This window comes from Sapajus apella, unplaced genomic scaffold (genome assembly GCF_009761245.1).
Source record: "Sapajus apella isolate SASKATOON/1434 unplaced genomic scaffold, GSC_monkey_1.0 scaffold41, whole genome shotgun sequence".
Taxonomy (NCBI): domain Eukaryota; kingdom Metazoa; phylum Chordata; class Mammalia; order Primates; family Cebidae; genus Sapajus; species Sapajus apella.
The window spans coordinates 3,098,782-3,111,626 of record NW_022436981.1 but is presented as its reverse complement, the minus strand read 5'-3'; the positions used below and the strand labels follow the sequence as shown (position 1 = coordinate 3,111,626).

At 35.2% G+C, this 12,845-nt stretch overlaps 1 protein-coding gene and 1 pseudogene across 1 annotated transcript in view; both read left to right on the top strand.

The window, feature by feature from the left end:
- SUPT3H (SPT3 homolog, SAGA and STAGA complex component) overlaps window positions 1–12,845 on the top strand; it is a 543,512-nt gene that overhangs the window by 317,400 nt on the left and 213,267 nt on the right.
- On the top strand, window positions 9,023–9,906 carry LOC116565880 (annotated as a pseudogene).

Below are 12,845 nucleotides of genomic sequence, written 5' to 3'. Positions count from 1 at the left end.
CTGAAAGGTAGTCATGCCATAATCTGGAAATTGTATTCAGCACATTCCTAGAAAACCTTTCAATGTAACTTGATATGGCTATGTATCTGCAACAGTCTTTCTTAACTCTTGTCACCTGATAAACAAAAGTTTCATGCTTTTCTTTAATGTTAGTTTAAATTGCAGAATGAATATCACAACATAAATAAATTATAGCAATCTTATTTTAAACATGCTTTTTTAAAAACTCATAACTACTTAATGGCATCATCTTCCCACCCCATTAATTATCCCATTTCAGAAAATATATTCTAAATCTTCTATCACCAACTCTTTTCAAAAGAGGTTTTTGTGCACCTCCTTGTAAATATATCATTCTATCAAACAATACCACCAGATACCTAGATAATTCCCTCTGATTTCTCAAAAGATTTTATTTTCTGGCTTTTGTCTGTCATACTCCTATTAGAATTCTTGATCATATCAGTAGTCACATGCATGATCCTTCCAATATCTTGGGCTTTCAGTTTTCCATTTTCTCTCCAATGATACTGTCTTCCAATTTATTTCAGCTATTAATGCCATGATTGTACCCTAGACCTTGTTGTTTATAGTTACTGCAGCTCCTATGTAACTTCAGTTTAGAGTGTTCTGCTCTTCATCACCACCTCCCATTGTCCACCACTTAATTTTAGATTTTATGCTCAACAGTTATAATTACTCCCTTGCATATGTACTTAATACGCTTGGCCTCATTTCATTTGTCTTATTCACCTGGCGAGACTCAGCACTCATTAAATTATTCTCTTTTGCAGCTCTTAACCTGTACCCATACAGCTGAATATTGCTAGAGATAAACACAACATGGCTTATAGCTTTTTAATGAGTTGTTTATACTGTCCCTATTGATTTCACTCTCCCAGTATACTGGATGATGTGTTATACCTTTTTCTTTAAGTTTCTAACAAGTTATTTCCCATCCTCGTTCTCAGCTTATAGTTGTGCTTCCTACCTCTATAAGGAAGTATGAGGAAATATAACAGGCCTTTTGTATGTTTCTACTTCATCTGCTCTTTTCCTATACATATGCCCAGAGACATACCTTCCCTCTCCTTATTGTAGCTTAACTGTCTATTCCCCAGCCTCTCTCCATTTGTGCTTAAAATTCCATACCCTCTTACCCACACAAGGTTATAAGAACTCTTCTCTCCTGCGTCATCACCTTTCTACTCTTTACTAAATTATTCTGAGAATAATTAGCCAATATATAAAGTTAACATCAAGTTTCTAAGTATTTGAACACTGGGGAATGTGAGAAAGTAGCTTTAAAAATGTAACATGCCTACGCATTGGACATGTATTGTCAACATGCAAAATTAGAAAACGGTCTTCCATGAAGCTTTAAAACAAAATTAATATCAAATATATGTGGCATGGCTTATTTTCTACTGAATACTGCAGTGGAGACCAAAGACATTTTAGTTATTCTATTTAATTCATAGGTTCAAATGATTATGGTGCCTCCCTCCCTTCCTCCCACCAATGAAAAATTTCATAATGGAAAACCAAACTATGGGGTTTTTTTTCCCTCTGCCTTTTAATGCTTATGTATCAACTTCTGGTGTTATTTTGGGTTAATTGTATTGTGTAAATGTTCTTGGGAAAGGTTAGTATTTATAGCAAATGGTACTGAAGCAACTGGGTATCCCTGTGGAAAAACAGTCTCAGCCCATCATACTGTGTGTAAATATTAAAACAGCTAAAATTATTAAACTTCTATAAAAATGTGTAGGAGAAAATTTTCATGACCTCAGATAGAGACTTCTTAGATAGAACATAGAAATCATGAAGAACAATTAAAAAAAAGTGATACACTGAGCTTCACCAACATTAAAAAACTGACACTTTGAAAGATACTGTCAAGAAAATGAAAAGGCAGGTTACCGACAGAAAATATTTGTAATGCATATATCTGAGAAAGAATTTGCCTTTAGAATATGTGTAGTACTCTTTACCAATCAGTAATAATGTGACAAAGAATCCAGTGATAAACGGATAAAAAAACTTGCATAGACACTTTATAAAAGAATATATGTAAGTGGTCAGTAAGCACATGTGAAGATATTGGAAGTTCTGGCCAGGGCAATCAGGGAAGAGAAAGAAATAAAGGATATTCAAATAGGAAGAGAGGAAGTCAAATTGTATTTGCAGCTGACATAATTCTGTATTTAGAAAACCCCAGTGTCTCAGCCCCAAAATTCCTTAAGCTGATAAGCAACTTTAGCAGTCTCAGATACAAAATTAATGTGCAAAAATCACAAGCATTCCTTTACACCAACAATAGACAAGCAGGTCTATATTTACAACTGCATGACTACCTCCCATAAGCAAGGTAACTTGGGTTATAACAGTATTTTAGAAGAATTTAGAGGCCTTGGTACTTTGATGTTTTTGGCTTAAATGACTGTGTTCCCCCAACAAAAAGGTCAAGTTCCTGAGAAGGAAGCAGTTTCACTGCTTATAACAGTGGTTCCCAAAGTATGGTCCCCACAGATCACTGATGGTCTTCTAGGATTCTCTGGGTGGTCTGCCAGAGGTTTCTTGAAATTCTAAGGTTTATAATAGGACAGGATCTATAGTCTGTCTTATGGCATGGATTAATAATTTACTTGTGACATTTCTCAAGTATTTTCTCAGATGCCTTTCTTCCCATGCATCATGATGAAGTTTCTTTTCAGTGGCATAGTGGGTATAGATGGAGTTGGTCACTCTTTTTTCCTTTCTTGAAATAATTCAGTATATGAAGTTGCAAACTGCTACCTTAGAGATGTCAAACTATTTATGTGATTAAAGCTTTGAGAAGTTCTTCACTGGCAATTTGCAACACTAAAATAATTTTATATTTAACTGAAAACCCAGTTTGCATGGTTAAAAATGCCTTCTCAGTTGGCCAGAGAGAAGTGGCTCTATTTTCAAACTGGAAGAGATCCCTAAGAACCAACAGCTAAGACCAAGAATCTAAGATAACACTTTGAGTTGAAAGTATAGGTTCACCTGGCCTGAAACCAAGCAGGCCTGGATTTATTTCTGATTCCATCACCTAGTAACCATGAGACCTTGATCATGTTATATTCCATCTCAAGCTATTCTTAGCAGTAAATTTTTAAGTTATTTGTTTTACCATAGTTAAATTTCTGGTATATTGCCTGACACATTCATTCATTCAATAAGTAACATATTGAGTGTCTATTCTAATGATAGCTGTTTGGATGCATAGTAAGGTAAGATGTGATTCCCAACCTCAATAATTTACAGGTAAGTAATGGAGGAAGGAAAGGAGCTCTACCCTGACAGTGCAGTTCTATCACCTATTCCCTAGTGCTATAGACATTCTGAGAACCAGGGGATTCAGGAAGGTTTCCCTGAGGATATGAAACTTGAGCAGAGTTTCAAAGGTTGAATAGGAGTTTGCTAGACAAAATTAGAAAGATTGTTCCAACCTTGTAAAGCATTCAAAGGCATACAAAGCAGGATTTGTGTAGCGAACTTTTAGCTCTGCAGTGAACAGTGCTTAGGGGTGGGGTTGGAGATGATAATAGAGATTTGCACAGAGCTTTAAGAAATCAGTGAATGGACACTACCATTACATGAACACTGCACTGCCTCTACTGCTACTAGTTTATTGACAGCATTATCATGTAGATGGTTAGATGAATGGGAGGGAACTGTATAGGCTTAATTTGAATGAAATAATTCATCCCACTTTGTTACAAATAAAAGTATAGGAAGCAATGTCCTTTTCTTGACTTACATACCTGAAATTAATAAATTCTGTTAATATGATACGTATTTCGGAGTTTCTCATTTTAGAAAGGCAGTAAGGGGTTCTTGAAAGCCATGAGTTGTTTGTAGCTTCAGTTCATTTAGTCAGTTTTATTCATAATGAGTAAAAGCTGAATTTCAATGTCTATCATGCCCCGACAATGATAAATTTGAAATTAGTGAAAGCTGAATTAATGTGATTTTATCAAATAGTAATTGTGTATAGCTATAATCGGATCATATTTGTTTGTGAATTTCTCTCCTTTTTTATTTTCCAGCCTTTAATATATGTATAGTCTCTTACAATAGAATAGTCTCCTTGAAGGCAAGCTGGGACATTTTTACTTTCCATGTTTTCACCTCTTTTTATTCTTCTTTCATTTCTAATTCTAAATAACATCTAATATTGTGTCTAAGTATAGAATAAATGTTCAGAATTTATGTCATGAAGGGATTTTTAACTTATATGTAAGTCTCATCATTACTCCCTGTGGGAATTTTGCCTGAGGAAGAAAACGACTGTGCTAAAACTAACATTGTCATGTACTGTGCTCACTATCTGGGTGGCCGGATCATTCATACAACAAACCTCAGCGACACATAGCTCACCCATGTAACAAACCTGTACATATATCCCTGACACTGAAATAAAGGTTGAAAAAAATTAATAAAGCCATTTATTTCTATTTGTGTGCATTTGTCATTTCATTTTCATGGAGAACAAAATTAAATAGGCATTAATTAAGTTAAAGATTTTTTACTATTTTTGTAATCTGCCTTGGTTTTCGTGTGTGTGTGTGTGTGTGTGTGTGCGCGCGCGTGTGCATGTGAAAGATGTAAGGCTCCCAGAAAAATATACTTTTTATGGGATAGTTCAAATAACCAATGAGACAGAAAAGATTATTTTTTTCATATATGCTGTATTGCTTTAAATATTTAGAAAGGGTGGACACTGCCCTTTTGTAAAAATCGTTTGAATGAAATGTTGAGAAAGGGTAATTTTTTTTTTTTTTTTTGGAGACAGAGTTTCACTCTTGTTACCCAGGCTGGAGTGCAATGGTGCGATCTCGGCTCACCGCAACCTCCGCCTCCTGGGTTCAGGCAATTCTCCTGCCTCAGCCTCCTGAGTAGCTGGGATTACAGGCACGCACCACCATGCTCAGCTAATTTTTTGTAGTTTTAGTAGAGACGGGGTTACACCATGTTGACCAGGATGGTCTCGATCTCTTGACCTCGTGATCCACCCGCCTCTGCCTCCCAAAGTGCTCGGATTACAGGCGTGAGCCACCACGCCCGGCCAAAAGGGTAATTTTTTAATAAGAATAAATAGTTATAGGTATATAACTTAGCTACTAGCAATTTTCCCTTATAACACCAGATATGAATATCTGCTGTATTCCAGACATAGAGTAAGCAGCCATAGTATGTTCTGGGCATGGATTTACCACTGTAAGGAGGGATAGACTGAATGGATTTTTAAACGTTTGACATTTTAAAAATCTTTCTTAAATTTAAATTTTTTATTCTATGCTATACTGTATCTATATTTTTAACATAACATTTATGCTTTACTCTCTAATATAGTTGACACTTCTGGAAGGTGTGCTGCCCGCTTATTCATCACCTTGTTTTACTCTTGTGTGTAGGCCTGCATACCATGGTATCTTTATATCCTTGTAGGATGAGCCCATAATCATCTCATAACCCTAAGAAGGAGTAGCCATTATTATCTGATATTTGAAATGAGGAGTTTGGAACCCAGAAAAATTACTGAGTCCTGAGAATATACAGATATCTTTGCAATATCCTGTTGGCAGGAGACACTTAATTTTATCTGTGTTCAGGGCTACTGACTAGTGAGGAAGAAATGTTTTGATGTTAAATAAGAAAGAAAAAGAAAGTGAAAGGTAAGAATAAAGGCATGTTTTCTTTTTGCATTTTCCACTGCTCCTGGAAATTTCTATTTCAAAAGCAATTTTTCTGATTAGGAAAGTTTTCCATTAATTAATTTTGAAGGTTTATAAACAAATAGCCAACACTTCCCTGCATCAGTTGGTGACTGCCTTTTTTTGTCTTCACTCATTCATTCTTGTTTCTGTTTTACCATGGTCATCTCACAGTTTCTCATACAGACCAGGTTATTTGCTGTCCAGAGGTTTTTGGACATGTTCTTCCCTCTGCCTGGTGTGCTGCTCACCACGACTCTCTCGCCACAAGTGAATGCCCATTGAATAACCAGAGCCCTATAATCCTTTAGGCTTCAACTCTCAGCTAAAAGCTCACCCACTTAGGCATTCCTTGACACCATTGTTTTAAGTGCTGTTTCGGTGAACTGGGTTTTTAATATTACTTATTATGACTTGCAAATCTTCCATTTATTGATGTATTTATTCCCCACCATAGTGGAAGCCCCTTGAAGCTAGGGATATTGCAGCATTTTTATCATGATGGCACCCTGGCTTCTAACACAGTGCTTAGTGTATAGTGGGCACTCAGGCAATCAGTAAGTATGGTTGAAAAATAAATGAAAACAAATTGAAAACTAAAGCTCACTTTAGTCTTGCTTCTCTAGGACAAGAGAGAAAGTAGCCACCAGTTCTATGGTGAGATTTGTTTGCTGAAATTTGAAATGGAAGAAATAAATTGCTCATTGAGCGCTTGGGATCCAATTTCTTGGCTTCATATATAAGGGAGGGAAAAATCTCTCAAGGGAAGGAGAGAGAGATTATTCAGTTTAAAAGTAAAAGTTAAAAGCTTGTGACATAATGTGGGTTTGTAGTCTGAATTTCCTCATCATCATCAATATATTTAATTACACATGTTAAAGTTGTGGGGATTCTCTGTTATTCAGCAGGATTATTGGTAATTAGTATTATTTGAGAGCAAAATGAGAACAGTAAAAACACAATATTTAGTGTATTGTTCAGAGTATGAATTTCTCTTTTAAAAAAGTCGTTTTTGGGTTTTTTTGTTTTTGAAAATCAGTTCTGTGTTGGTAATGGTGAAAGCATTAAGAGAAAATAGGACTTGGCAAGTATATAGTTTGCAATTAACTGTCAACATTTCCAAATGCTGTCTTAACAATACTTCATACAGTTGTGTCAAAACTTTCAAGCAACTAATCACTTCTTATTGAGACTATTCTTAATCTGCGTATACAAATATAGATTGTGTAAAGTCTAAGTTCATGTTCAGTACTGCTTGTTTCATTTTACTTTATAGTACAGCATTTTTTCCTCCCACTATATAGTTTTCATATTCTCTCTACAATACAGTAGACCAGGGGTCAGCACACTATAGCCCATGGGCCAAATATGGCCCTTTGCTTATTTTTGTATATGGAATTTGGTCAGAACACAGCCATACTCATTCACTTATGTATTATTTATGGCTGGTTTCATGCTACAACAGCAGGGTTGAATAGATGAAACAGCATATGGCCTAAAAAGCTGATGATATTTATTATTTGGCTCTTTATATAAAAAGTTTGCCAAACCCTGCTGCAGATGGTATAAGGGCAGTTACTATGTGATCACTATTCATCCCCTAAGCCCCTGACACAGTCTGACCAACTGCAAAATTCTGTTGCCAGTTTAAAAAGCTGAAAGCCTTTATTCTTATTTATGTAACAGTTTTCCCAATCTGGAATATCTTGTACATTTTATTCAAGCATGGGAAAAATAAGCCCTATTTATCCATCAAAAATTTTTTGGCTGTTATTAGGTCATAGTGTTTTTGTTTTTATTTCGTTTTGTTTTGTTTTGTTTCAAGATAATGTCTCACTCAGTCACCCAGGCTGGATTGCAGTGGCGTGATCTCGGCTCACTGCAGTGGAACCTCCGCCTCCTGGGTTCAAGTGATTCTTGTGCCTCAGCCTCCCAAGTAGCTAGGACTACAGGCATGTGCCACCACGCCCAACTAATTTTTATATTTTTAGTAAAGACAAGGTTTTACCATGTTGGCCAGGCTGGTCTCAAACTGCTGACCTCAAGTGACCTAGCTGCCTTGGCCTCTCAAATTGCTGGGATTTCAGGAATGAGCCACCACACCCCACCCAGAGTTGTATTTTTTAAAGTAAGATTATGGAAACAGATTTCAGAGCAAAAATTCAATCTTTAATAGTACAGAAATACTCATAAATCAATCCAAGCAGTTTTTTTTAATTCCTTTTATTTTGACATTTTGCTATTTTGTTGTTGATTTTTTGTTTAAAGCCTATCACACGTACTACAGCAAAGGAGATTTGAAATGTTTGGGCAATACCCATCCACATATTAAAACGCTTTTCTTCCCAGAGGAAGTATAGTAATTTATTCTTTTAGGAGTGTTGTGACTTAAATGCGTCTTTTTCTTCCTGTTTCTTGATCCAGTGTAATTAAATAATAGATTTGATTTCATAACTTTTCAGAAGCAATAAAGAGGAAATTATGTTCAGCAGATTTGTTTATTTTTTTCTGTGCCCTTCCAAAGTTTAAATGGGATCCTTTTTCCTTGCACTAATGGGAAGTGAAATAGCTCTTTCAAATCAATGTCCTTGAAAAATGAGTGTTAATTTAAAAATACACCTTAAAGAACAGAAACATAATTTTTTCCCTTGAAATGTCTGATGATTAAATCTAGTTAGATGCTATTTGGAAATAATACCAAGATTTTAATAGCTGTTCAATTATTTAAAAATCAGCGCCATGTAATATATACACCCATTAAAGTATAATGTAATAAATTTTCAAATTAGTCCTTATCAAGTAAGTTTTAGTTTTTATACCAAGGTGTAATACACCTTTAAACTTTTTTCAAAAGAATTGTCTTCAAATTGTATATGTATATCGTATGTGCTGTATTCACTTATCTTGTTTATATTGAGAAATATTTTTCTCCTAGTGTTATTTTAAAAAATTGCAAAATTATAGAAGTCCTAGTAACTTAAACAATATAACCAGAGGAGTCTTTCCTATTTACATATGAGATAGCTGTTTGTATGTTTTAAAACCAAAAGTGGACTCAATCACTTACTAACCAATATTATTTAATGTTTCTAGGTACAGTGAAGTGGAAATAATCCATTCTGATTATTATGGAAAATGATGTAAAAACAAAAAGTATGAATAGCTCTCAATATGAATAGCTACTCTAATTATTAGGCAATGTGAGCTGTTTGTAGGTTTTATACACACAGCTCTTTTCATCCATTTTGATTTCACGACTTGTCATATGTTTTCTAATGCCGGTAACACCTATCTGAAAGAAGAAAGTATTTTGATTTTTGGAGGGACTTGATGAATTAATTTGAGTACCCTCTGAACAAGCCAGCTAGCAGTTTCTCTTTCAGTCTCAGGGAGATAAATTTGAGACTATTCATAGCATAAGTAAAACTTGAGTAATTTTTATAAATGAACTGCATATTTTTAGGGTATTTTTATTTTTAATTTTTCTTTGATTTGTCATGAATGTCTTTGAGACTCTAATGAGACTGTGGATTTCCTCCCATCTAATACAACATTTTATATATAATTTCAGAAAGTCCATGAGCCCCAGTTAAAATCTCCTCAGTGATAAAATATTTACATGATTAAGCTTGTCCTTTAAACTTGAAGATTTAGTTTAAAAGCATTAACTGTATAACTGAATTAGTTTAAAAGACATAAAAGTCTTTCTGCCTCCGCTGCTGCTGTGGCTCTTGTGAAAAAGCTTGTGGTGAAGGGGGCAAAAAAAAAGCAGGTTCTGAAGTTCACTCTTGATGGCACCTACCCTGTAGAAAATGGAGTCATGGATGTTGCCAATTTTGAGCAGTTTTTGCAAAAGAGGATCAAAGTGAACAGAAAAGCTGGGAACCTTGGTGGAGGGGTGGTGATCATCAAAAGGAGCAAGAGCAAGATAACCATGACATCGAGGTGCCTTTCTCCAAAAGATATTTGAAATATCTCACAAAAAAATATTTGAAGAAGAATAATGTACCTGATTAGTTGCACATAGTTGCTAACAGCAAACAAAGTTAAGAATTACGTTACTTCCAGATTAACCAAGATGAACAAGAGGAGGAAGACGAGGATTAAGTTTCATTTATCTGGAATATTTTGTTAGTGTTCTTGAATAAAACTTGGGAACAAAAAAAAAAAGAATAATAAAAGTTAATTGTAGAGAATTTAATACAGAAAGTTATAGAAAATAAAAATTACATATGATTTTACCATCTAGATACAACTAATTCTTAATGTTTTTAAGAATTTTCTTCTTTTTCAATAAGTAAAATTTTACTTTCATAAAATTTGCTTGACTACTATACATACAAATTGTGATCTACTGTTTTAATAATTTATTATTAGGAACCTCTCCTGTTGCCAAATATACTTAAAAACATTTTTCTTAATAGCAGTGTAATATTCCATTGTAAATGACCTACCTCCTATTACTGGAAGTGTGTGCCTTTCCAGTGTTTCATTGTTTTAAATAATATGTAAAATAACATTCATGTTCATAAATTATAATCAATACCTGATTAATTTCCTAGATAGGGGCCTAGAAATCAAATTATGGAGTGAAGAGTGTTAACTACTTTAGTACACGATTTGAAATTGCCCTCCAAGACATGGTATCCCTCTCGCAGTGAATGAAGTTGCCTTCAGAATGTCATCCTGCCAAGAATGTTACCATTTTTTAAATCTGCTAATTTAAGACAAATGAAGTGATAATTTATAGTTGTTTTAATTTGTATTTTTATCACATAGCCAGTTATGTTCTTAAGTGAACATGTATGCATACACACACACACACACACACACACACACACACACACACACACTCTTAAGTTCTGGGACACATGTGCAGAACGTGCAGGTTTGTTACATAGGTGTATACTTCCCATAGTGCTTTGGGACATCCATTAACCCGTCGTCTACATTAGGTATTTCTCCTAATGCAATCTCTCTCTTAACTCCCCAAATGCCAACAAGCCCCAGTGTGTGATATTTCCCTCCCCGTGTCCGTGTGTTCTCATTGTTCGACTCCTAGTTATGAGTGAGAACATATGGCGTTTGATTTTCTGTTCCTGTATTAGTTGGCTGAGTATGATGGTTTCCAGCTTCCTCCTTGTCCCTGCAAATGACATGAACTCATTCTTTTTTATGGCTGCATAGTATTCCATAGTATATATGTGCTACATTGTCTTTATCCAGTCTATCATTGATGGGCATTTGGATTGGTTCCAAGTCTTTGCTATTGTGAATAGTGCTGCAATAAACATGCATGTGCATGTGTCTGTATAATTCTGTATATTCCCAGTAATGAGATTGCTGGGTCAAATGACATTTTCTGATTCTAGATCCTGAAGTAGTCGCCACACTGTCTTCCATAGTGGTTGAACTCATTTACACTCCCACCAACAGTGTAAAAGCACTCCTATTTCTCTACATCCTCTCCAGCATCTGTTGTTTCTTGACTTTTTAATGATCACCATTCTAACTGGTGTGAGATGGTATCTCAGTGTGGTTTTGATTTGCATTTCTCTAATGACCAGTGATGATGAGCTTTTTTTTCACGTTTGTTGGCTGCACAAATGTCTTCTTTTGAGAAGTGTCTGTTCATATCCTCTGCCCATTTTTTGAAGAGGTTGTTTGGTTTTTTTCTTGAAAATTTGTTTAAGTTATTTATAGATTTTGGATATTAGACCTTTGTCAGATGGATAGATTGCAAAAATTTTCTCCGATTCTATAGGTTGCCTATTCACTCTGATGATAGCTTCCTTTGCTGTGCAGAAGCTCTTTAGTTTAATTAGATCCCATTTGTCAATTTTGGCTTTTGTTGCCATTGCTTTTGGTGTTTTTGTCATGAAGTCCTTCTTATGCCTATGTCCTGAATGGTATTGCCTAGGTTTTCTTCTATGGTTTTTATGGTTTTAAATCTTAAGTTTCAGTCTTAATCCAACTTGAGTTTTTTTTTTTTTTTATAAGGTGTAAGAAAGGGGTCTAGTTTCAGTTTAATGCATATGGCTAGCCAGTTTTCCCAATACCCCTTATTAAATAGGGAATCCTTTCCCTGTTGCTTGTTTTTGTCAGGTTTGTCAAAGATAAGATGGTTGTAGATGTGTGGTGTTATTTCTGAGGCCTCTGCTCTGTTCCATTGATCTATATCTGTTTTTGTACCAGTACCATGCTGTTTTCATTATTGTATCCTTGTAGTATAGTTTGAAGTCAGGTAGTGTGATGCCTCCGGCTTTGTTATTTTGCTTAGGAATATCTTGGCTATACAGGCTCTTTTTTGGTTTCATATGAAATTTAAAGTAGTTTTTTCTAATTATGTGGAGAAAGTCAATGACGGCTTGATGGGAATAGCATTGAATCTATAAATTACTTTGGGCAGTATGGCCATTTTCACGATATTGATTCTGTCTATCCATGAGCATAGAATTTTTTTCCATTTGTTTGTGTCCTCTTATTTCCTTGAGCAGTTGTTCGTAGTTCTCCTTGAAGAGGTCCTTCACATCCCTTGTAAGTTGTATTCCTAGGTATTTTATTCTCTTTGTAGCAATTGTGAATGGGAGTTCTCTCATGATTTGGCTCTCTGTTTGTCTATTGTTGGTGTATAGTAATGCTGGTGATTTCTGCCCTTTGATTTTGTACCCTGAGACTTTGCTGAAGTTGCTTATCAGATTAAGGAGTTTTTGGGCTGAGATGATGGGGTTTTCTAAATATACAGTCGTGTCATCTGCAAACAGAAACAGTTTGCCTTCCTTTCTTCCTATTTGAATGCCCTTTACTTCTTTCACTTGCCTGATGGCCCTGGCCAGAACTTCCAATACTATGTTGAATAGTATTGAGAGAGGGCATCCTTGTCTTGTGCTGGTTTTCAAAGGGAATGCTTCCAGCTTTTACTCATTTAGGATGATACTGGCTGTGGGTTTGTCGTAAATAGCTCTTATTATTTTGAGATTCATTCCATCAGTACCTACTTTATTGAGTGTTTTTCACATGAAGGGGTGTTAAATTTTTTCGAAGGCCTTCTCTGCGTCTATTGAGATAATCGTGGTTTTTGTCATTGGTTCTTTTATG